General features: G+C 32.7%; 1 long non-coding RNA gene across 1 annotated transcript in view; it reads left to right on the top strand.

The window, feature by feature from the left end:
• The window catches only part of LOC129224047 (uncharacterized), a 125,365-nt gene that overhangs the window by 89,751 nt on the left and 8,508 nt on the right, over nt 1–27,106 (top strand). Inside the window, exon 2 of the long non-coding RNA XR_008580672.1 lies at nt 14,755–14,834. This is a non-coding gene — a long non-coding RNA (uncharacterized LOC129224047). The remainder of the gene's footprint in view (nt 1–14,754; nt 14,835–27,106) is intronic.

Here is a 27,106-nt window from a genome sequence, read left to right on the forward strand (position 1 = left end):
AGAAACACTTAGGCGTGAATTAGACTTACATTATTTACCCTGACGTATTTTGAAGTATCACAAACACTTGGTAATAATTTTATTAAACAAGTATGGCTTGTTTTAGTAAAGCAATTGATTTACTTATAAGTAAAAAACGAATACATCAGCAAAACGTTATTACTTGTGCTAAGTAATGTTTCGTAAATACATTGCTCAAAACAATTAGGGGAGCAATGGAAAAATCACACAAAAGTGAAGAAATCGTTGTAAGGTAGCCTTGCAAAGGCATAAAACGGAGTACACACCTGTATTATGATGCAATACAGCAAAAAAGAAGAAGAAAATATTTGACTTGGAAATTTACTCCTCTAGAACAGTAAAACGAACATGAAATTATACCTCTTTATCATCGTCTGCTACAGTTCTTTGTGTAAGCCAGGATTAGTCCCCCGACAAAACGTCAAGCCATGGAAACCGGTAAATTAACGTGTCGTGGCATTTTCCAATCAAAGAAAAAAAAAAAAAAGAACGGTTGAATTTTACCGCTCAGACAGTGAAAATATGAGCTTCTGTTAAATTGCGATTTCTGCTCTTCTATCCTTTTTCTGCTTTTCGGCGACAGAAACGTTGATTTGCTTCCAAAGTTTGCGTTTTATTCTCATGTTTCCTGAAAACATGGAGGTTTCATTGGAAATTAGTTTCCGGAAAAATGTTTTTCTCAATTTTGTTAAAACCATGTGCTCGCCTAATTGTTTTGAGCATTGTAGACATACAGTCGGATCCCGACTTACTCGATGGATGCGGTCCAAGACTCCTCGCGTAAGTCAAAAATTCGAGTTGTTGTAAAGAATATGCACATGTTTTTTTTTTTTTAAATTAACATACCCAATTGTTTCAGACAGTTTTAAACACCTTTCAAAGTGTTTAAGACCATTTATTAACTATATATTACTGTTTCTTACATAAAGATTAGACATTTTACTGTATTTAAAAAAACTACTGCATTCAACATAAAATACCGTTACGATGCACAAACTCAATAATCAATGGAAGAGAGAAACATAAAATAACACAGTACGGTACCTATAGTATGTAGAAATAATAAAGCGCTGTACTATAATAGTACTGCACAGTAGATAGGATTATTAAACACAAACAATTAAGATGATTTATTCCGTGCAATCAGATTTTTGTTGTAATATTTTTTTTTTTAATACAGTAGTTTCTCATTTGCTTTTATAACGTTTTCATCTATGGTAACACCCCAATTTTTAAGGTTTCTATAATCCACGATACAAGAGTATCTTCCAATTTCATACTGTTTGCATTTTACTTAAACACTACTCCGGGAGCTTCATATTAAACTAAGTTATGAACTGATACCGATTGCCTTTTCTTGAATTTTAACTGAACGTGTAGAAAATTTGCTCATAACTAATTTTCGTTCTACCTTCGATACTTTTTTTAATTGTTCAAGTGATCAAAAATCTTTATCTTTTCATAAATTGTCGTAAACTTTTGCTTTTTGTTTCTATCTTCACAAACTTTAGGTAAAACAGAGTGCCTAGGTGCCATAATATTTCATCACCTTTCATATTTAGAATTTTAAAAAAAAATCAAAAATGTGAAGAGGTTACACATACACACTGACAAAGCAATGTTTATTCTAGTTCGGTGGGTTGGAACTTGCTCAGTCAGTGATGCTAAAATAATGAAAGTACATTCACTTAGTTGACACTTAGCACCACGATTCCTTTCCAAATATTTTCGTGTTGCCAGCGATAAATTCGCTTTAGTTCTAAAATTCGTTGCTCGTGAAAAACTCGCGTTACAGCCGTTTCACGTAAGTTGAATCACGTTGTAGCGGGAGTCCACTGTACAAAGTAAAACAAATAATTTTTTTCTGAAAATTTCGACATTTCTGATTTTTTTTGGTTGTTAGCTTTGGTTTTAAATTGGAAAACAAAATAATAAATTTACCATAAAAAGTGAGGGGGGGGGGGGCGAATCGCCTCCACTGCGCCACACTACATCCTTTAAACTCTTGTTTGTCAATATCATACGTTATCTCATGTATGCGCCCCAGTACTTCCTTTGACTCCTGTTAAATAACAGATGCTTGTGATGACTCAAAAGAATGGGTGAGTGTACTCTAGGGCGGATCAAAAATACATGTAAAAAGAACAAGTTTCTCTTAGATACCGGGACATCCCTCAATATTTTTCGACTTGTGGATAGCAATATACTGGAAGAATTTTAGCTTCCTATTTCAACTGAAAGAGGGTGCTCAACCCCCCTCCCCCAAACTTCAAACGTATGGGAAGGAAGGTTAAAAATTACATCGAACGGAAAAAACAATGTTGCATATTCTAATATACACTAGAAATATGCACATACATTGCAATAAAACAATTATTTACAAAAGAACAGCTGGGAAAATTAAATATTTCTCAATTTGTGGCATTTTCTATGATACGGCTAATGTTAAATTAAGGGGTCATTTAGCACCGTCTGAAAATTTGAGTAAGAAGCTAAAACTTTTACAGCTTAATACTATTGGTAAGTGTAAAAAAATAGGGGTGTCCTGGACTCTAGCTGAAAAAAAGTTTTTTTGAAACACCCTACTGTACTCATGTACAAGCATTAGAAGCAATATTTCTTAAACGAACATTTATTCAGACATTTTTCCACACACCCAAAAGTATGATGAAGATAGATAATTGGGTACCTATTCGTGGTACAGTCTAGCCGACATAATAGAATTGTTCATTTGCCACAAAAATTATTCTAATAAGTTCATTATTTCATTATCCGGGATCAAAATAACGAATTACAACGGATGGTACATTGAAAATTTATTCTATGAAACGGGATACTGTTTTAACTGATATTCTAATAAGCGTGCTCGACTATACTTCATTTGTTTCATTTTAAATCTTGACGATCATTTTTCGTTTTGTTCGTGTCGTCATATTTGGTCAATGTTGCGTAGAAACTGGTTAGGCAATATCGTAGGTTATTTTGCCTTTTTAATGAACTTTCAAACGAAAAAAACCTAAACGTTCCATCAAAGTAAGAAACAAGTCCTCCAAATAAAAATAACGCATGAAAATGTAAAAAAAAGCAGCCAAGTAACAAAAAAGTCGTTGCAAACGTAAAACGTCCCATTCAAATAATCCGCCAACTAAATAAAAAAATTAAAACAAAATGTTGAATCAAACACTGAAGATAACATGGTGTCTCATTAAAATTTTAATTTAGCAAAAGAGGAGCAAACATGGTGACGACGTTATTATTCCATTTTCGGTTACGAAGAAAAAGTTAAAAAAAAAAAAAAAAAACTTGAAGGGAAAGTAATGCACTTGCAACAGAAAGGTACCGAGAATTGTACTTTCAAATGAAAACAAAGGTGATATTTTTATCTGCGTCCGTTATCTAAATCTAACGTTAAATGAAAACTGTATGAAGCGTGTGCGAAAAAAACATACAAGGTACTATAGTGTTCGAATCAATAAATTTTTTTCACAAATGTTTAATGGCCCCGAGACAAAAATTATTTTTTCCGCGAAAGAGGAGGGGCTAAAAACCTCAGCAGTTCGTAAATCATATGTTTCTAACGGTCCGCAAGTATTTTTTTTAACAAAAAAAAAAAAAAAAAAATCACCTGTCCTGCAGATTTTTTTTTAGTTCTTGCCGGTCGCGGGTTAGAAAGGATTGAGAATCGCTGCCGCAGAGGGAGGAAGGAAGATAGCGCTTTAACTGATTACACCTCTAGTTTGTTATGAACCAATGCAAAAACTGATTTAGAGATTCATTTTCCAAATATCGAAAATTTCAACTTGATTGAATGGGTTACTCGCAAAATACGCTAACAGCGCTAAATGAAAAGCAGAATCAAAAAAGTCACCAAATTTATCTCCAACTTATCAATGCATCGCAAGATCGCCAAGTTGGCGGAAAAATTAACGACCCCCCCCCCCCCGTTACGATATATTGACAAGTGTTCACCAAATTATAATATCACTAAAATTTGCATTAAAATTAACTCTGATTTGATCCATAACGTGTAAAAGACCCTTTTTTGGCGTTTTGCATTAAGTTACCGCCCTAAGTCAGGGCTGATGGAATAACTGAGCTGGCGGAGTATTTTATGCCTTTTTGGAGTATTTGAATGCATTCGAAAGAGAAGGTGCAAATCTAGATCCCACTCAGAGTCTACACACGAAAATTTAAACTTCTATGGCGGACCGTTTTTTAGGTATGCGAAATACATACACACATACATACGACAAATACTGAAGTCGCAAGAAAACTCCCCGTAAATAAATCGGGAATTGTGAAACGGAAAATAAATCAAGGCAATTTTCTTATTCTATTTTTCGAATTGGCTTTATAATCCATTTATTCTTTTGGGGAAAATGCCATTTTATCCTCACATATCAGCTGTACTAAAATTGCTTGAAACATTGTATTTCGCTACATTTAACTAGTACCATTCCAATAAACTACCATTTTGCAACATTTGAACATTTGAAGCTTGAAAAATTCTGCAAAAGAAAAAAAAAAGACTACTTTCCAAACGAAAAACAATTCTGAAGAACAAAATTATAATTCTTTTCAAATTTCTTTTACGAAAAGCATTTATTTTGTGCTGAAATGAGAAATATTCCCAAGATACCAGAAAAACATTCCGCTTTTATCAAAGCACAGATTTCCTATATTCCCAAGACTGAAAACTAAAGTCTGAGCACTGTCATATTAATTCACTGGGGGGTTATGCAATCGTCTTCTTAAAGGAATGTCTAATGGTTTCTCTTACAGAGTAAACGACTTTTTGGGCAATAGAGAAAGGCTGTTTCAGATAGTTACACTCGATATGTAACTTACTGATCGTCGTATATAGCCGAAAGAAAATTAATTAACGCAATCTGTACATACTTGGTGAAACAATTGGTTAGCAGAAAATAGTAATACACCCAAACCTGTTTTTATGCCATAGATGGGGACCGTATACAAAATCGCATTAAAAAAAAATTTACGAAACTTCACGAGTAGCTATAAAAGTTGTTTTCGCAACACACACTGTAAAAACTGAGGTGTAATAATTCTCAGAGTTTGGTGTTAAGCAACTCCAAAAATTGTACAAATCAACGCTTTATTTCAAGTCAACACCATATATAGCTTACCCATACACTAAAAGTGGTGTAATTCAAACCGAAAACCGATATTGGTGAATTCTTACACTAACTTCACAAGCGCAAACACCATTCGAGGATTATTTTCGACTCCGTTAACACCAACTTTGGCGTAAGATAGGAAATCGGCCGGTGGCAACAAAACATTAATCAAGCTCAAGCACAATTGCAACGCGGTGAACAAGTTGAGTTTGCGCGGGATTGAAGTTTTCAAAAGGTACGTTAAATTTTATTTGTAATGAAATGTTAATTACTGTAAACCAAGACTACTTTGCACCATCGTTGGAAAGAAAAGTTTTTAATCCATCCGTAACTAAAATGAAATTAACTAATGAATATATTCTTTTGTGAATGGTCGTTACAACATTAGCAGCCATTTTCAACACGGCTGCTTTATGGCTGGGTTTACGGTATATCAATTCGTAATAAAATAACATGTTTGTGTGTTCCGCACTCCCCGCAAAAACCGTAAGTCCTAGTAAACATTTTTTTTGTAATATAGAAATTTTTTGGGGACCGAGAAACTTTATCGTTATTGTATCGTGATTTTTGAAGTTTTTGTATTGTACTGTTTTTATGTAAAAAATTTGTTCTTATATATACACCAGATTTCGAAGACTGATTAAGAAATCTTCTTGAACAAATTCGAAAATTCGATTAAAATCTTAAACTGTTCCATTTTTATGTTTTTTCTTGAAAAGTGTTAATTGTATTGTTCTAATATACAGATAATTTTAGTTACTTTAAGTATTACAATAATTAGTTTTTTGAAAAACATATAGGAATAAATGTCCATTTCTTGTATTAAAAATAAAAAGTTGAATCCTCTTATACAAAATAATTATATATATTTGTGTTGTTAATAATCAATTGGGAAATTGAAACTTGTATAATATGTTCACTGTTCACTGTAAAGAATTTTTAGTGTATCTCAACACCAAAAATGGTGGCAACTACTTTACACCAAGTGTCGTGTAGTGAAACACACGACACTTGGTGTTATCATACACCAAGAATTATCTGTTGTGTTTCACTACACTACACTTGGTTAAAGTAGTTGTCATCATTTTTGGTGTTGAGATACAATAAAATTTTGTACAGTGCAGTTAAAAAACCATTTTTTATGCCGTATATAGGAACCGCATAAAAAAGTCTCACGTAGAAGATAACCTAAAATGTCATATTTGAACGAAATTAAAGTAAACCAAGTGATGATAATTTTGCTGACTCACAGAAAATTTCCCGAATAAGGAAATTTTTGGGAGGTCACAGTGACTTCCCATCGGGATGCCCCTGTCGTCACTTGAAGATTCTACCTCGCACTCGTTTTATAAATAATTTCTGCTCGTTTCATAAATAATTTTCATATACCGCAAAAAAAAAAAGACCACACAAAAACAGGTTTGCCTGCAATGCATAGAATGTATAGTGTTTATTTAAACGTTTTCTGAAACATTAATTTGAAACAAACAGACAATATAAGACTTTTTACACATACCTATTGATACATGAAATAGAAGAAAACGTTTTTTGTTGCACGCGTCAGGGAAAAACGTTACTACCTATAGTTGGGGAAAACCTAACCTGGCAGAATTCTGAAGGCTACGCAAATCCTCATCGTAGCATTACCACGCTACCAGGTTAGGTTTGCACCAACTATAGAAACAGAGAAGTCGGTACATAGGTGTAGTTTTTGGCATAAATATGCTCTTTGTAGGCCGAGTTTTGACTAACGAACTAGAAAAATTGTTTTAATGTTTTGTATGATTTTTAGCTCTTTTTAATAGAAACATACATCTAACGAATTGTTTTGTTGTTCTTCAGTGCATTTTCGTAAATAATTTACATCAATTTTATAATATTTTTAATTGTTTAAGATCTACTAACAATAATCATTTCCCCAAGAGTGTAAGTAAAAGATATACGAGTGTCCCTCGTATAACACGGTACTTCTACAAGACGGTTTCGATATTACACGGTACCAAATTCGCGATTATTATAACACGGTTTCGATATTACACGGTACCAAATTTGCGATTATTATAACACGGTTTCGATATTACACGGTACGAAACTTAAATTTAATGCTTCTTGGTTTTGATATAATTTGAATGTTATATTTATATAAGATGGAATTTTATATTTGTTTAATACATTCTGTTAATTTTTGCTAATAATTCTAATACTTTACTTTGTTTTTATGAAACTTGGTTCCGATACAACACAGTGCACATCCCATGTTTTTCATTTATTAAGTCTCGTATAACCCGGTTTCTATATAACACGGAACACGATTTCGATATAACACGACACATCCCTCTAACTGTTTTATCTCATGCACATACATAATTAGTATTAAAAATAAGTAAAAACGTTATTTAAAAAACATCTCGTATAATACGGTTTCGATACTACACGGAACGAATTAACCTTGTTATACGAGGGACACCTGTATACATTTTTGTGGGTGATGAATAAGATTTTATTGTGTTAATATATTTGTGTCTCGCTCTCCGGAAGGACGGTAAGGCCTGGAGACATAATACTTTGTATACAGGTATAGATTACTTAAATAAATAGATATAGATTTTTGAATATAGATACACAAGTAGATAGATAAATATAGAGATATATGAGGAGGAAAAATACATAAAGGTAATAAAAAAAATTTTTTTGAGTTTTTTTTAATGCTTTTCAGGGGAGAACGGAAATCCCTAAAAGCCCGTTAGCAGAAACAGCGGGATGTTGCGACGTATGTCACAGTTTCTTGAGAAAGTCTATGTATGGACTTTTTTTTAGTTGAGGAAGAAAAATCCCAAATTTTTTAATCTCGAATTTCAGCGAACGAAGCGATGTACCATATTTTCTGGGAAATAATAAACATGTGGATAGATAAATATGGAGATATTTGTGGAGAAAAAACATATAAGGATAAAAAAAAATTATATATTTTTTAATGCTTGTCACGGGAGAACGGAAATCCCTAAAACCCCGTTAGCAGAAACAGCGGGATGTTGTGACGTATGTCACAGTTTCTTGAGAAAGTCTATGGACTTTTGTTTAGTTGAGGAAAAAAAATCCTAAAATTTTTAATCTTAAATGTCAGCGGACGAAGCGTTGTACAATATTTTCCTGGAAATAAAAAATAGAAGTACAAGCTACATGTTTATTAAGTTTAAAAACTCTTGTTTTAATTTATTTCTCAAAGCTGTATTAGATTTTATGATGATATAAATTCTAGATTTCCTAACTCATTATTTTTCAATTTTGAATCTCCCAAATTGCCGTTGAATAAAATATTCTGCAAGAAATTCGTTCAAATGAGTAAAGAAAAATACACATTGTTACGACTAACTGGAACTTGAAAGACTGTAGCCTTAGTTTATGAGCTATGTTATATTTAACTATAAAATTTAAATTAAAATATTTACTTAAGGAAACTATTTTGTTTATTGAAAATCTTTTTATTAAAAATGCACACCTTTCTTATGTTTACCTCCTGGTGCCAATTTTGTGTTTTTGTTTTTTTTTGTGCATTATTGTAAAAAATAAACATTTTTGTATGCTCTGCAAGCAAAGAACTTGTTTAAAGCAAAAAACTAAACCTCAAGCAATAGTTGATTTAACTGTATACTTTTCTTGCATTTTCAAAACTCTTTTTTTTTTTATCTTGGAGTCAAACAAAGGATGTCGACATCACAAATGTTTATATTAATCATGTTTGATTAGCGGAGAATAAAAATGAAACACACATTTAAATATGAAAATATCTACTTTAAGCACTAGTAGAACAAATATAAATGATAGTGTCATTTACAGAATTAACTTTTTTTACCAAGTCAGGAATATAACTTGTTTTAAATATTTTTACAATATGATTTGAATACTGTTTCAAATGTTTAAATCTAATTTAAATGTTTGAAGTTGATCAACAATATTTTACCAGAAGTACATGCAAACTGTGTGACTTTCACTTGTTTACGCGAAGTGTTTGAGGACAGTAGGACTAGTTAGAACGAGATAGAGTTTTAGTGAGGATGAAATGGTTGATTCGAGATGTATATTTTTCACGATAGTTAAGGCTAATTTGTGCTTGTGTATTGAAAACAAAGTATATCTGATTTATTCACGTTAGCTTATGTAGAGGCTGTTGTGGAACGTCTTAATTTTCCGTGTACAGTAAAACCTGTGAAGTTGACTACCCTTGTAAGTTAACCACCTGTCTAAGTTCACCACCTTTTTCAGGCACGGAATTAGCCTTATCATGTAAATCAACCTTTGTAAGTTGACCACCTTTTTCAGGTACGAAGATTATTTCCCTAAATATAAGTTAGGGGACCTGGGGCCCATTTAAAAAGTTAAATTTTGTATTTTTTTGATTCATTTTTATTTTTGCTTCAAACTTTCAGCATCTTAACTCTGAATCTGATTTTGAACATTTTTGCGATTGGAAGTATACACCTAGGACTAACGGTTGCGAAAGTAAAGGTCTTGCTGGTTAAAACGGAAAACCCTGTATAAATGCTTAATATATAAATGTAAAATACATAAGCGTATAATTAATTAATGTATAATTTGTATACTCAATAAATACTATAGAGGGACTTTTTTTCTGCTGTTGACATACTCGTATCAAGTAAATTGCGCTGTATGCGCCCATTTTTAACGTTTGTTCTATCACATATAATTACTGGTTACTAAATTTTATTACATATTATTCGGTACCAAAATGCTGCACATTCTTCCTTTTATGGCTTTTAGCATGTCCCACTGGAATAATTACGTGTCCGTGAAGCTAAGAATTACGTACCTTTAAGAAAAATGAAGTGCTCCTATTTCACTGTCTATGGGTTGTAACTAGTTAGTGTCTTTCATAATTTGTTATCTCCTTTTTTCTTTTCTTTCATAGAAAGTTAAATAGAGTAACATAGAAAGAAGCTTTGTTAACTAGTTAAACTCTGAAAAGTAAAACATAGTTATAGTCATTGTAAAAAGGTCCAAATTAATTCTCGAATATGCTTACTATGTCAGGGAATTTTATTGTAATTTAGTACATGAAAAGCTCGTGTAAAGATTCAATATCTTGTAAAACTTGACCAGGTTGATTAGCTATTTTTTAATTCTTTGTCGATTTCTAAGGAATTAAAATTGAATCTGTTTTTATTATCAGCTTATTATTATACGCTTTAAAATTAAATCCGTTTTTATATATGTATGTAGTTAGGAAATGTGAGGCAGAGTGAAATAGTTTAGATAATTTACCTTTTTCAAAATGAATAAATTGGAAGTTAATTTTGAAATTTACAGTGTATAAATAACTAACAATTTATTTTATACAGAAATTTGCATTGAAACATTTTTTTTTATTTTTAAAACTCAATTTTCACCTTAAAAAAATGGTAAATAGTCACACTCATTTTTCATGGGACAAAAAGAAAAATGAAATTTGGCATTTTCTATTTGGTTATTAAAAACAATTTGGATCAAACGAATGAGTGAACAAATGAATGAAGGAATAAATAAATAGATAATGAAACAATAAACGAAAAAATAAGTTAAGTAATTAGTAGACGGAAAAAAAAATGAGTGAATAAACTAGTGAATGAATCAACAAATAAGCAAATAAATGAATATAAAGGTCATTTATTAGCTGAAAGATTGTAAATAAAATTTTAATTAATAGATACAGGAGTGATTTAATTCACTATCAATTTAAAAAAAAAGGAAATATACTTTGTACCATCCCTTCTGCCCTGCATGAACTTGGATACATGTGCAAAGCATTTGAAACAAAAATGAACTTACGATCAAAGAAATAAATACTTCACTGAGTATTAGAAAGTCTTTTTCAATGTTTCAAATGTTAAAAACAAGAACTTGATGAATTTATAATCTCATTTTTTTTTTCATTTACAACAAACTATTAAAGTATGAGTATCCTTTTTTGAAAATTGTTTGTATTATCACGTATAATATAATATGCTTTCATCTTCACAGACAACTTTTTCATGCGCGAAAAATAGAGTGAATATTTTATTTCTTCATTTTGCTCCCCTATTTCACTTTACCCTACATTCCCCTACTTGTCATTAAAGAAGCTTACCCATTACTATATATTAGTCACAGTATTACATTATACAGTGAAGCACCGTTTATACGATTCTCTTTTATACGTTTTTATCAATTATACGTTTTTTAAATTGATCCCTGCAGAGTCTAATACACACTAACCTGTACCTATTATACATTTTTTCCATTTGTGCTCTTTTTTCATGCAGTCACTTCAAAAACGTATAAAAGGTGCTTTACTGTAATTATTTTTCGTATGGATAACCATTTCCAATTTTGATTAATATTATTATCAAAAACGGATTCTGATTATTTCAGTGCTGCAAATTCGATTTCGTTTTCCAATAAATCAGCCAGCCTCGCTGAAGAATCTCGTCCAATATCGTTGAAATATGGTCCTCTTTACCTACTTATATGTATATTTCCTTTTACAATAGGGTGGTTTAAAAAATCGATTTCTTTCTTTTGGAATCGCATTACTTCTTAAAAGTTGTAGTTTGGTATTCTCAATTGGGGAAAGATTATTGAAATATTCTAAGTTGACATTTTCAGTTCGCGCATAAGGCTGAAAGTTATGCTAAAAAAATAATAGCTTAAAAAACTAAAAAAACACGCATTAGTAGCAAAATGAACTAAAGAGTTAAAAATAATCTTTATATGACAAGTATATAAAGTAATTGACCAAACACTTAATTTTACTATAATAGAAAAAAAAACGTGGGGGGCTTCTTATCAGTTGTCTTAAATTTCTTCCACTTGTTATCCATGCAAAAATGTAAATAGGCAGCCTCCACGCTTTTTTTCTATTACAGTAAAATTAAGAGTTTGGTCAATTATTTTTTATACTTGTCATCCAAAGATTATTTTAAATTTTTTGTAGCAAAATGAACTAAAAGTTCATTTTGCTACAAAAGCGTGTTTTTATAGTTTTTTAAACTATTATTTTATTTTTTACTTTTTAGTTCATTTTGCTACAAAAGCGTGTTTTTTTAGTTTTTATAATGGAATGTATCTTAGTATTCTATTTATTATTTGCATCAGACATTTTGAATGCTTTCTGGTAAATTCATGTGCAAACATTGTTACACTCCGCAGCTCTCCATAGCCGCTGGCTATGTGTCCAAAGGAAAATTGGACCCACAAACATACAAGTTAAGCTAATAAAAGCGTGTTAATTAGAATAAACTAATAACTTATCGTTAATAAATTAATTTGATTATAAAATAGTGCATTTTTATCGGGTCTGAGGTTGCATTCCAAATTTTAAAAGAGTCCGATCACAAAAAGTGGGCGAAAATTGAGTTGCAAGATTATAAATTTAATTTCGGTGTAGACGGGACTAGAACGCACGCTCAATGATTCCCGGAGGTGGACGTCAGCGAAGATCCACGTCTTAGATCGCTCGACCACGAACGCTAAGAAAGTGGTGGAATGTACTAAGAATAACAAGTCACTAGGCTCTTAGTCCAAAGCTACGAAGGTAAATCAAATATAAACGGTAATTTTGTTATTCTTCTTCGAATGCACTTTCTAACCAGATGATGTTGTGTAGAGCAGATGTTTGGTTTATGAGGAGTGGGGAACCGGCAGGTGCGCGCACTAACTGTATTTTACAGTTAGTACAGCCATGACCTTCGGCTGTTGCGCAACGGATTATCATTAAGTTTCCAATGAAGGCGTTAAACCGTCAGAAAATTTTACCCGTTTGAAGGCACAGTTTGGAGACTGTGCACAATCTGTCTCAGAATCGTGTGTATAAGTGGGCTAGAGAATTTAAAGGCGGACGAGAACGAGTTGAATACGAACGTCATAATCGACGACCAAGATGAAGCCTTACAGCTGACAACATCCGTAAGATTAGACACCTTATCGAAGGTGATCGCCGATTAACTGTTGAAGAAATTTCATCAGAAGTGGGTATAAGCTATGGAAATGTTCAATCCATAATCACTGAACATCTCGGTTTCAGAAAAAATTAGTGCTCGATGAGTTCCAAGGTTGTTGACTGCAGACCAAAAACAGGTCTGGTCGGAGATCGCTGAAAGGCTTCTGAATCGATTTCAGCAAGATGGGGTGCTTTTTTAAAGCGCATAGTGACATGTGATGAGACGTGGGTATATCACTATACCCGCGAATCCAAAATGGCCAGTGAGGAGTGGAAAAGGAAGAACGAAGGTTGCGCAGTGAAGGCCAAAACTCGTCTATTTGCTGGAAAAGTCCTAGCAACCTTTTTTTTTTTGACTCTAGGGGAATTTTATTGATCGATTTTCTGCACGTTCGACATACGGTGAATGCAGCTTACTACTGCCAGTTATTACGGTCAACAAAAGCTGCCTATCGAAAGAAAACACGGGATCTGTCCATCAGAAATGTCATACTCGTTCATGAAAACGCTAGGGTTCACACTGCGGCTTTGACAAGAGATACCCTGGAAAATATTGGCTGGGAAACCCTCGAACACCTTCCTTATAGCCCTGACTTATCTCCTTGTGTCTATTTTTTATTTGCGCATATGAAAGAATCGCTGGGAGGACAGCGATTTGGAAGCAAGGAAGAAGTCGAGGAACACGTGCGCAATTGGCTTAACACCCGCCATCAAACTTTCTATGACCAGGAAATAAAAAACTTCCAAATCGGTGGCAAAAGTGTTTGAATCCTGCAGGAGACTATATTGAAAAATGTTAAATAAATGATTTATGTTTAAGGTTATTCAATAAACATATTTAAAAAAAATACCGTTTACATTTGATTTACCTAAAATTGAATTTTTCAAAAGATAGTGTCATTAGTTTTTTTTGTATTTTTTCATAATGCAACATCCATTAATTGTCAGTATATAGCGTAGTTTGAACCTAAAAAAAATTATTTTTTATTGCTTTTACATAAGATCTTTAGTTCGCGCATTCGCCTTAGATTGGGCAGGAGATTTTAGCCCAATTTAAGGCGTATGTGCAATCGAAAGATCTTTGTAATAGCTATAAAATATTTTTTTTTAGGTTCAAACTAAGCTATATACTGACAATTTAGTGCTGTTACGATATAAAAATATTTTTAAAAATTTATAATTATTTTTTGAAAAATTCAATTTTTTAGTATATATTTTCAAATTTTCAGCCTTATGCACGAATTAATGTTGTCAACTTAGATTTTTTTTTTTTAAATTTTTTCCCCGCAATTGAGGATACCAAATTACAACTTTTGAGAGGTAACTCGATTCCGAAATAAAGAAATCGAGTTTTTTCGGACCACCCTATTTTACAAGCCATAACGTTTTATCATCAAACAGAATATAGAAGTTGCGAGCTCAAAATGGAAAGCAGGATGAATGATATTTAAAAAAAAATCAAATCGTTTAATGAAGTAATGTTTTGAGGTATTTGTGATTGATTCATGGGTACTAATTCATTTTTCCCTAATTTTGCTTTCTAATTCTCATAATTTTAGAAGAAACAATTTTCTGCTTGAACTTATGAGAGACATTAAGCAATTTGCAATTTTTATTTTGCAGATTGTTGATTGACTCAACGAATGAAGACCAAAGTTACTACTTCCTTGTAATCTTCCTTTGGATTTCATACCGTAGCTGAAGTAAGTTTTTTGACTTTATTTTTTTAAGACAGCACAAAATTGTAGCCAATCGGCAGGATAAGGTTTCGGAAATGATCCTCGGATCTAAATACTATGATTTTTTCCTATTATGCATTTCACATTCCATGTTCGATCGGAAAAAAATAATTAAGTAATCTGTTAGATAAACATTCCAAATGTTTTTATACCTCAGATAACCGTTTTGAGAAATCCAGTTTTGATAAATAATAAAATAACGGCATCTGTTTAAAACTAAAATTTTTTCCCCCAATAAAACAGGATTAACAGTAGTTAAAAGCAAATCCAATCAATAATTGCTGAAGTGGAACCAAATGATTTCACTTTTTTAAAGTTTTATTCTAGTATTTACGCTTATGATTCTTATAACGATATAAAATTGTCAATAGTTACGTAGAATCTTTTAAAAATCTCTTACTGTAGCATATTTTGGTGGACAAAAAGCTTGTAAGCTTGTTAAAGAATTTACGTTAGTTTAAATACAGTTTTCATGCTTTTTCTCAGCAGCAGCTTTCCAGCCTACCTTCATCGTTATTAAGTAAATATGCTTTGTCTTTAAGATAAGTTACTGCTTTTGTGATTTTGAAATTTAACTTACTGCTACAAAACTTTTCTGATTTTAGTTAAGTTCATACATTGGCTTAAAGTACAGCAGTGAGATGCCAAAACTTTCTGTCCGTGATATATTACTCTGCTATTCGAACGCGGCTGCATAGTATTCTCAGCATATTTGTTTAGAGTAAGGATTACGAAAAGATTAGCAAAACCATACCATCTCAGCTATTGCCTAACCGTTCATAGTAACGTTTGACGCTAAGGTTCAGTTAAGGTAATCGAATGTGTTTGGTACTATGATGAGGCTATCTGAATGAGTTTTTTTAAACACACTAACATTATTCATTGAGCCACTATTTTTAAATGGAAACAGAAAATTAAAATATTTATTCCAATTAAAGTAATTATCAATGCCTTAGACTACTGATTAAGACAGTAGGTAAGACAGCATCGAAATCAGCAACAAACCATTTTTTCTAAGAACAATTGATTTATTTAGTTTATTTTAGTTTAAATACCTTTTTGCATAAAAAGTAAAACAAGAAATAACGTCAAAATGCACAAATTTCAGATTTCTGCAGACACATGTTTCAGCGTTACAATGTACGCCTTTTTTAATGCAAAAGAAATGAGCTTATGAATGAAAAGACATCCCACAAAAGCTTGTCACGCTGAAACACGTGTCTGCAGTAATCTGCAATTTGTGCTTTTTGACGTTGTTATTAACTACTTATTTTGCTGATGTATTTAGTGTTTGAGACTATTGTTAGGCCAGCTGAATGATTTTCTTAAACACTCTAACATAACTCATTCAGCCACTAATTTTTTTAGAAAAAAATATGCATTCATTCAGCCACCATTTTGTTCCAAAAAAAATATATTTAGTGTTTGGGACAGTGGTGAGGCTAGCTGAATGAGTTTCTCAAACACAGTAACGATATTCATTCAGCCACAGCTTTTAACATGTCAACATAAGATTAAAATATTGATTCATAAGTTAGTCGTTTTCCTTAAATCTGGGATATTTGGGTTATAGGTAAACTACCTATACTGATGTTCGCAGGACCACTGTTCAAACCTAACGCGTTGAAATGCTGCTACAGAGAAATATATTAAGACCGTAGGTAAGACAGCATAAAAAACAGAAACAAACCATTTTTTTTTCAGGAAAAAATCACTAAATATATTACTTTCTCTGTTAAAAGATTCCGTGTAATTTTGGTAAAGTTTACGTTAATACAGCAATGGAGATTATAAATAACAGGCCAAAAGAATACGAGTGACACTACTGAATACTAGTCTTAGTAATCAGCCATTGCTAAGTGCTACATCAGTACAAGAGACGAACCCCTTTTCCAAACTATTTATTTTATTTCAAACTCAAATGACCGTTAGGGAAGTGCATCTTTGTTAAATTTGAATGCGCCGCATCTTGGCTGCTTTAAATTCCAAACCTATTAATAAACCATTATGTTTTTCGACGGAGGAAGCTTAAACTTATTCGATGCAAAGGTAGTTATTTTTTCACACAGGCTTATTGAATAAAAAAATGTATATTAATGTAATTTTAATAGTGTTTAAAATAATTTTTAGAAATTTACAAATAATATTTTCTATCTCTTAGTTTTATGGTGAAGTTCCAGTTATTAAAAGCTCATCACTTCCAAAGAAAAAAATAAGACTTTTCCAATTTCTGCGCAAAACCTTGACATTAAATACTTGAATTAAAATAATCTTTCTTCAATAAGTACGATGTCATTACGTTCTCACAGAAAAAGAAAAAAACTAGCTTTTCATCAAGAACTGCTTTTTTGGTTATCGGAGTTCATTCTTTTGAGAACGATTAATAATTGTAACGATTTTTCATAAAGTTTAGATTGTATTAAAGCAAGATGGACAGAAATAATCTTTACAGTGGCAAAGTTTAAATCGATGAATTGCGAGTTTTAAACATTCTGTAAAATTACAAAGTATGTGTTATTGAGATTACAAGACTGTACGTAAAAATTACGTAAAAACTAAATGTTGTGAATTATCTTACGAATACTGTATATGTATTACTTGGTGTTTAATAAAGGTAAAAATTCCAAAACTTGCGTGATTCATCTTGACAAAATCTTGAGCTCAAACAATACGCTCGGCTTTGTTCTCTTTGTTAAGAGTCTAATCAAATGCATTAGTTCAATATTTTTCTTTGCAAGGGCGGAATATAAATTTTTCATAACTGTTCATTTTTCAACTTTATTTAAGCAACGTTGAAGCATGTTTTTACATTGTATTATTGTTACCCAAATACCACACGGTTCGTACTGTTAAACTGAGTTTAACCCATAACATGACTGGGTTGTGCAAAATCAGTGAAAATACAGAATACTTTCATAACATCACGAAAAACAAGCTTATCGGTGAGATATTCCAAAGTTTAATCCGTTTTTTTATTCCAGAGATTAATCATTTAAATTTGTTCCACTAACTTTCTACGATTTAGAAATGGATGTCCCAAACTAAGGAATTCACAATTATATTGGGTTATTCAAAAGACATGCAATTCATTACAAAATATTTTTCACATAAAATACTATTAATTTTAAAGTCCCATTACTTGAATTTTTGACTACACAGTTTAATTTGAAATGACATGTGAAGTTAATTTTTATTTTTCATGCACAACGGCACTTTAAGTAGCTTTTTGTTTGTAGCCTGTTTTAAAGATGAGCCATGCTTTTTGACTATTCTCCTTGACGCAATGTATAAGGTAGACCGGGCACGTTTATGCGGATTGTTTTCAAAGAATTTCCTAAATTTTATGCTTCAACTTAGGAAATTTTTGACATTTCGGTTTTAGGAGGCAGTTTATGGAGTCAAAATTGGTATATTCAGTCGTTGCTCAATTTGTGTAAACTTGTCCCGAACACGGGGCACGTTTACGCATATTTATTTTGACATCTAACATGGTTCTGTTAGTATTTTGAATATAATGTCTTACCATTCTTAAAATAATGCAAATTTTATTAGAGATTGAATAGCGTATAAAGCAAAAGCTGAACGGGCAAAAAGACAGCACTACATGATTGTAGGCTATAAGATACGAATTTGTAACTCAATTAAAAATTAAACGTTGATTTGCGAAACTTAACAGCCTGAAAATACTAAAAAGTTTTGAGACCGTTCGGAGCAAAAAAAAAAAAAAAAAGAAAAGCGGTAGTGCATGTTTAGAAGTAAGACACAGTAAGAACGTGCGCAAAGGTGTCCAGACGTTCAACGCGTAAACTTGCCCCGTCGGCAAGTTTGGATTTATTTTTAACGTGCAAAAAAATTTAATAAGATTTCACATAATACCAATACAATTCTCAAAAAAGAATAAAATTCTTCTAATTTTCATATACGCTGCTAATTTTAAAAAAACGACATAAAATGGACTATACGGTTAGAAACAGTGTAAATCATACTTTCGAAAATATCTCTGTGACACAATAATTAAGAATATGGCTTTTAAAGGGCTTTTCCATAGCTTATTTTTATTTTCCGTGCACACTGCCTCTTTCAGTACTTTTTTTGTGTGCATAACGTAGTCAAGACATTTTTTCACAACATCAGGAATTTATCATAAATCCAAAGGCTTTTGAAGATAAACATGTTTATTTTCGGTCAAACAAAATATTCTGTTCGGACAACACCAATAGCATTTGAGGAAAAATTAATAGTCTTCATCTGTAAAGAACACAGAATCGAGATCTTCAATACCATTTCCATCAATTTTCCGCTTTAGCCACCTTCAATGACTTAAACCTTTTATCAGGAGCTTTCGATTCTTAAATTACATATCACCAGCAAGAGGGAACTTTCAATTTCTTCAGAACTGTGTGAATAAGTCCTCTATATGTGAAATATATCTGGTGAAGCCAGCTTTGCGGTATTAGGCAAATCGAAAAATTTGTTTTTCACCTTGTTCCTTTCTCGTAGGCTAGCAGAGATGTGGTCTCTCTTCTCGAGTCTGAAGCCTTAAGTTAACCAAAAATAAAATATTAATAGACAGATTGTGTTCTTAATAGACGTATAAATATTCGCCAATTAATTATAGCGACCTGAACAATAGCTTCAAATAAATTAGCTGAAAAGTTTTGCTCAATAACAGTGGTGGCGCTAGGAAATCCCCGACAGGGTGGCAAACTTGCCCGACAGGGGGGCATAGCCAAATTTTACTTTGCAAGATTCCCCCCCCCCAGAGCCTGATCATCCTGACATTGGACATGGGGCGCATTTCTATTTCAGGAAATTCATTTTGTGCCTCCTCCCCCCCCCATTTCCGTTTTTTTTTATATGTTGAAGCAATAAAATATTTCGATACTTGCGTTTTTACACAACCGTACTAAATTTGGTGGTACCTCATATCACAATGTAATATATACATTTAAAAAGTAGAAGAGATATAGTAGTATACGATAAATATATAAATGCGGTTGAACTTTGCAGTAAACTGTAAATACCAAAATGATCTATCATATAACTTTTAATAGTAAATACAGACTGAATTTGGAGTGGTTTTCTGATTTGCAAAGAGATCACACTTTTAAGGCGAATTTTTAACAACAAATAGATTTTTTCCTTGTTTTGGCATTTGCAAAACTATCAATGATATCATTGTACTCTAGATTCTGAGTGAAATCATTATTTATTTTTAATTAACATGATAAATTAAGGGGATTTTAGCCCCCCCCTGAAATCTAAGAGGAAGGGCCTATGCCCCACATGCCCCTGCGGTAATCAGGCTCTGCCCCCCCCCTAAAGGCAAAAAATAAAAAATTTAAAATAGATAAAATGAAATATGTAGGGAAAAAAATCAAATTTAAAATGAAAAACATGAAACTAGGCTTTTGTGAGCAGAGTCATCGCGAGATCAATAAATTAGAACTGTCTGAGAATCAGGAATTGACGAAAAGTCTGACTATGATGTAAAATCATTATAAATGTGTGCCCAACAGAATTTTATGCAGAGAAAGAAACTTAACAACAGGAATTTAGTTGTGCTTGTAGAAATTAGGGGGGTCCGGGGGTTCTCCCCCGGAAATTTTTCGAAATTGTAGCTCTGAAAACGCAATTTTAGATGATCTTCGGTAATTTCATGGAGAGAAGGATTTGGGTGCTCACCCCCAAAGAATTTTAAGAAATTGAAGTCGAATAAACGAACTTTTAGTCGATCTGTAATGGTATTTTATAGGGAGTGAGAGTCGAGGTGCAGCCTCGAAAAAGTTTTAAAATTAAAGTTTCGAAAACACAATTTTAGGTCATGTTTGGCAACGTTAGGGTGATGGGGTTAGTGACCGATTAAGATACTGAGGGTTCCCCCCCCCCCCTTCCGTAATCAAACCTTATAAACACACAAATTTACGGAGGGAAACTCCAGGGCTCAAGGTTATAGCGGTGCTCATCAACTAGCTCAAAATATTTATTGAGGAGCAGAGAAACCCACATCTTAAGCAAACAAAAGAAGAGCAACTAATATTAAGTTAAAAAATTCTAAAGAAACTTGAGCCCGATACCTAGCTTTATATTAAGATGAACCTCGCGAGTCAGAACATGTATAAAATTAAATTTATTTATATTTTCTTTCATTATGTTATTTTTCCGGGATAACTTGGGAAAGCATGGAAAAGGGAAAACGATTACAACTACTAAGTTTTGCTAGCGCAAAAGCAGAATCAAGAGAAAAAATTGAAAATCTTTTGAAGAGCCTAGTTTTCTAAAACTCATTACAAGTATTTTATTTGATAACAAATAGAAATTGGAAACGTGTAAAAATTTTGCGCTAAAAAAATTAGAAAAGGTGCAAATTTTTACGATTTTTAATTAATTTGTATGGTAATAAAAGGTCTACATCGATTAGGCCTAGCTGGTGGTGGATGGAGCCGGCGGGCAACCGGGCTAATCAGATAAATAATCATGATAGTTTCATAGGGGCCGCAAACATATTTCATTCCTAGATTTTTAAATATCATCGTACAAATCACAGCTATTTGGAGGAAAATGTGTGGGCCGCTTAAGCATGTTTGAAATAGAAAATAAAAGTTAAAATGTAGTGAGCGAGATTTAAATTATTGAAATGAATAGTCACACCAGCAGTTCTAAGCAAGACTACGGAGTCGGAAGAAAAATGACCGACTCCGACTTCGGGAAAGAGCCTTCGACTCTGAGTCCAAGAACTGGCATGGTTGCAGATTTTAAGGGAAAATGATCGACTCCGACTGTTGAATTTTTAAACCTTCGACTTCTGACTCCGACTTCTTTACCTCAAAATCAGTCCGACTTCAACTCCTCTTCGTTGGTTCTAAGTTTTTGAAATGTACTAAACAAAAGTAATGTGTGTGTGTGTGTGTTTTGTGTAATCCAAAAAAAAAAAAAAACGAAACTTGATAATATGATCGGCACTATGCTAAACTCGGTACAAACGAAGGTGAAAAATCGCGAATCTCGTTTTTCAAATTCAATGGTTTGCCGTAGTATTCAAAAAGGGCTATTACTACTGTACACTCCCCATTATCCGCGGAATTAGTGGCCCAGGTACCGCGGATAACGAAAGTAGCGGATAATGCGAAAAAGGTTTAAAACCAGAGGTAAAGAAGACAGAAATTATCTTTTGCTTGCGAATGATTGTATTGTAAATAAAACGTGAAACGTTTAAAAGAGATGCGGCAACATTAAAAAATATTTGTATTTCAAGCTCTACAGAACTAAAATAAACTAAAATTTAAATCATGAGTAGGAACTTTCCGTCAACCTAAAACATTCAACAGCCCAGAAGTGAAAACAGTGACCACAACAAAAAAGACCACCCCTGTCAGAGAATTCCCAGAAGACCTGTAGGCGTTTTCCTAACCTTTCTCAATCGGAACAGATGATAAGGATATAATGTCGTACGCTCCTTAGGGGATAAACTAGGGGTCTTCAGTAAACACATGTGTTTTACCGAAATCAGCTGAACGCTTTCCCTTAAGGGTGCTCTTCACTGAGAGTCTGAAAGCTTCGGATCCAATGCTAACCTACGGGGAAAGTTAAAGGTTATTTTACAAAATTCCTTTGAAGTTTTCGGGTCAATTTTTTTTCTGAGTATTTTTCAAGCCTATGTCTGTGTATTTTAGTTTTTACTTTTTTGATACGTCCATTCTTCGATTTTTTAAAATTCGAGAAAAAATGAATTTCTTCGAAAACGAGGTACTGTTGGACCTTTCGCTCTGTAAAAAAGCTGCAAATCGTGCTATCGAAATTTTAAGAACGCCCCAACACGCAAAATATTTCCAGCTCTCTTTTGAGACTAAGTTTGAAATGATGCGACCATTTCTAAAAAAATATCGGAGTTCCAACCATCTGAAATATTTTCGAAAAAGCTCAATTTCTCTACTAAGCCACGCCTTTCACTGGTCCCTCCTCTCTTGAGGGGAAAAACCGGGTGAGGTGTATAAGATTTACAATCATTAGCGCAAACGACCGTTTCCATTTACTACTCCCCTCTTTTCCGGAGGCATTTTTCAATGAAGGAATGAATGAGTGCTTTTGAAAGTGAATCCACATGCTTGGAAACATCTTCACGATTTGATTTGTGTTTAGAAAGGATATAGTTTTTAAAGAGTGCTTCTGGAGATAATTCTTGTGAATTCTTGTGCTAAATGACCTCCTGAATCCAAATATGACCACCTTTTCCCATTCACACGTCCCGCTTTTTTGGAAATGTCGTCCGCAATTTTTTTCAGTTTTTGTGTTTCATAGCCATTATTTTTATTTGGAGGGGAAGGGATCGTTATATTATACATATTAATACTTTTCTGAGGGGCTAGAGAGGGGCTACGTTTGTACGCAAGAACATATGGAGGAAATTGGTTAACTCACGGGGGGTATTACCACTTATTATGTTTTTAAAATCATCAAAATCCATCCTTTTTTCTAAGGGTTTGTTTTACAATTTTTTCTCTTATTTTTTGGCATGAAACCAGAGTATAGGACTCACACCTATAAACCCTATATCCGAAAAAAAAAAAAAAAAAATCACGTTGTAAATTTAAAAAAAAGGAAGTATCGCATTTTGCGTGAAGTTGCATCGCAGACCTTCAGTGAAGAACCTTTCCGTGTTATTCAAATTAATTCACGGATATTATTAAGATTAAAATTATCTTAAGTATGCTTATAATATAGCATTAATGAATATTTCTATTTCTGGGGATGCACTACCCCCATTACTTTTCACTACATCAAGAAGGCATAAACAATGGAGCTGGTGCATCCAAAGAAAGATAAATATGTATATTAATGCTACTTTATAAGCAAATTTAAGGATGCTTTTCACTGAGAGTCTGAAAGCCTGCGGATCCAATGTTAACCTGCGGGGAAAGTTGGATGAAGGTTTTACAAATTCCTTTGAAGTTTTCATGTAAATTTTTTTCCGAGTATTTTTCAAGCCTCTATCCGTGTTGTGTACTTTTTGCTTTTTTGAAATAACCATTCTTTGATTGTTTAAAACTCGAGAAAAAATGAATTTCGTTGAAAGAGGTGGTAGGTACTGTTTGACATTTTGCTCCATAAAAAATCTCGCAAAATATTTCAGGCACTCTTTTGAGACTTTGTTCGAAATAGTGCGACCATTTCTTTAAAAAAAAAAAAAAAAAAAAAAAAAAAAAAAAACGGGGTCCAAAACCGTATTTCAGATATTTACTAGATATTTGGAATCTATTTTTGTCTATATTATACTATGTTACTGCAAATGTAAACGCATAAAATGCTTTCCACAGCTCAACAAACAGTTTTGAAAATAATTTCTCGAGCCAAACTCGTAAAAAATTCTTTGCAAGGTATGTACACATTGATCATGTAATTCATAATACAGTGAAATCCAGTAACAATGAACTTCAAAATCGGGACTGAAAACTTATTTGGTTGAAACGGGTGTTTCGTTATACTGATATACGTTGTAACAGGATTTCACTGAATTTTCCTTTTGAAAACTTTCTAAGGAGAAAAATGATACATACCTGCATTTCTTTAAAGCATGAATGAGTATAAAAAAATTGTTTTAAAGCAGGGGTGGGTTCCCAGGGTCGTGACCCCAAATGGGGTCGTGTAGCGTTTCTTATTCGGTCGAAACGTTATTCCTACCACAGTATAGTTGTGGGTGGATCGAATCTAACATAGCAGTTTTGTAATGTAAGATCTAACGTAGCTTTCACAATGTTGCCAGGTTAGGTCCACACCTAGCGATACGTTACTGACATGTAGGCTACGGGATCACAGGTCCTTCCGAACTCCCCGTTTCCTAATAATTGAAGAACCTGAAATTGTGTTTTTGGCGTTTCAAGTTCAAAAATTTGCTGGTGGAAGATCACAGGACCTCTTACTTACTTCCAAATACTACCAGAGTTCGTCTAAAAGTGCATTTTGAAAATTTTATTTTCGTGAAAATTAAAAGGCATAGCCCCCAAACAGAGGGCTTGGGAAAATAGGGAGTATTTCTGAGTAAATAGTATGCTTACGATAAAGATCATGTTAATTAAATATCGAAATGGTTCCCTCTCCTAAACAAGAAGCTAAATCCTTTCTCTCGCTGTATTTACATATTATTAGGAATTAGGAGTCAATAGAATAGAAAATGTGGGATCTCAAAAAAGATTTTTGTTCTATACGAATGAAAATTACTTGATAATCATTTGACTAGAACATTCATTTTATTCTGTGACTGAAGACACGATACGATAATTTTTCGGCACAGAAGTGCGTAACACAAAACTTAAAAAGAAAGTCTTGATTTTTTTTTTCTTTTTAAATTGTGAACCCTTACTTGTACTTATAATTGCTTTCCTAAATGCAAGCTGTTCATTTTCATTTTAACTTTATGTATTTCCTGCAAATCTGTTTCTTGCCCTTTTTTTTATTTTTTATTATTGATTCATTAAATGCAAGATGCATGAAAACGAGGCAGAGCGATAAAAACTTTAAAATCTGGCAGAGCGAGGCGTTGAGATTTTTTTTCACCTAAGTATTTCGAGGTTTTTTTTTTTTTTCAGGCAGATATACATGTAGGTAATATTTTCGTGCCTCCTGAGAAAAAGGACAGCCCTTAATATTTTTTATGACAACTAACGAGGATCAGACACTCACAAGACTTATTAGGAAATTTTAATAAAAACTCAATGTGTTGAAGTAGAAGCATTATATACACTATATGACCAAAAGCATTGAGACACTTTCAAAAATTCACATTTTTAGGGATTTCTCGAGAAATAATAGACCAATTGCTCTATAATTTGCTTCGCATAAAATGTATACTCTAGTTGTCATTTTCCAATAAAAATTAAGTCTGCTATTCATTTAGGGGACCGACAACAAATTGAGGAAAAAAGTTTTTTGATCATTTTTCATTGCAAATTGCTGGGAATAAGCTATAATTTTCAGAAATGAGTTAAAAATCTATCAAAAACTTATTTTTATATTTTTGTGAAAATATCTCTTATACCCATGGAAATATAAGCATTTCTTCCGAAAATGCAAAAAATTTTTGACGGTTTTCGCCTCATATTACGCAGAGTATTTCGTCAAACGTTACTAAACTTTTAGAATATTTGACAGCATTTTAGAGAAACATAATAATAAAATTTGAAGTTAAAATATTGAAAATTTGATGAAATATGAACAATTAAAGCTATTAATTTTTCACTGCGCATGCACGAAAGATAGCAATTTATAACGTTCATAATTCAAAGCTCAGATACATCCTACAATCCATGAAAAAAATTCCACCGCAATTTCTTTAAATTTTAAAAAGTTATCAGCGATCTAATGAGCCGAATTTCTATAATTCTAGGATAGGCGACGAATGGTAAGGAATTGTTAGCAAACTGGCAACACTTTCCTGCCATCGTTAGAGTGATTCATGATAAGAACGGATTATTTGTTGCTGGTCCCCTAAATGAATAGCAGACTTAATTGTTATTGGATTTGACGTCTGGAGTATACTTTTCATGAGAAAAAAAATTACAGAGCAGAGAGCAATTGGTCTTTTATTTCTCAAGAAATCCGTAAAATTGTGAATTTTTGAAAGTGTCCCAATACTTTTGGTCATATAGTGTATGTAATACCTCATGTATTTTGCCGAATTTAGTAACTGGGAATCTGAAACTCTAAAAGTGCTAGGTTTAGTTTTATTCCAAAATTTCAACGCAAGATAGTTTACAAACATTGAGAGTGGGGGAAGGAGTGATTTTTGCCTTTGAGTTTGGAGCAGGGTGAGCACCCCTGCATACAAACAAAGATCACAGAAAAATCTTTAATTTTTCAAATTCAGGAAATCCTTATCCGTAGCCGTCCGCGACTTTGCCGTTGTTATGCTCAATTTGAAAGAACTTTCACCATAACAACCCCTTGAGAAATGCTATCGTAGCCTTCTCATCTACATATAAAATTAGATAAATAAATAAATATTTTTTCAAAAAGAAAAGGATTCAAAGATAAAGATTAGGGGAATTTTCTGGTCACCAGTGGTGAGAAAAGGCAATTATAGTAGCCACATTTTTTTCTATTCGCCACTGCATTTGTAAAACAGGTAACTAACCAACAAAGTAGTATTTAATTTAGCACTAAAATATAAATATTATCAGTTCAAATAAAGGTTAATGTAACTAATTAGTGGCATTAATGTTTATTGTACAATCAAGTATTAA

The sequence above is a fragment of the Uloborus diversus genome, chromosome 6 (genome assembly GCF_026930045.1).
Source record: "Uloborus diversus isolate 005 chromosome 6, Udiv.v.3.1, whole genome shotgun sequence".
NCBI lineage: Eukaryota > Metazoa > Arthropoda > Arachnida > Araneae > Uloboridae > Uloborus > Uloborus diversus.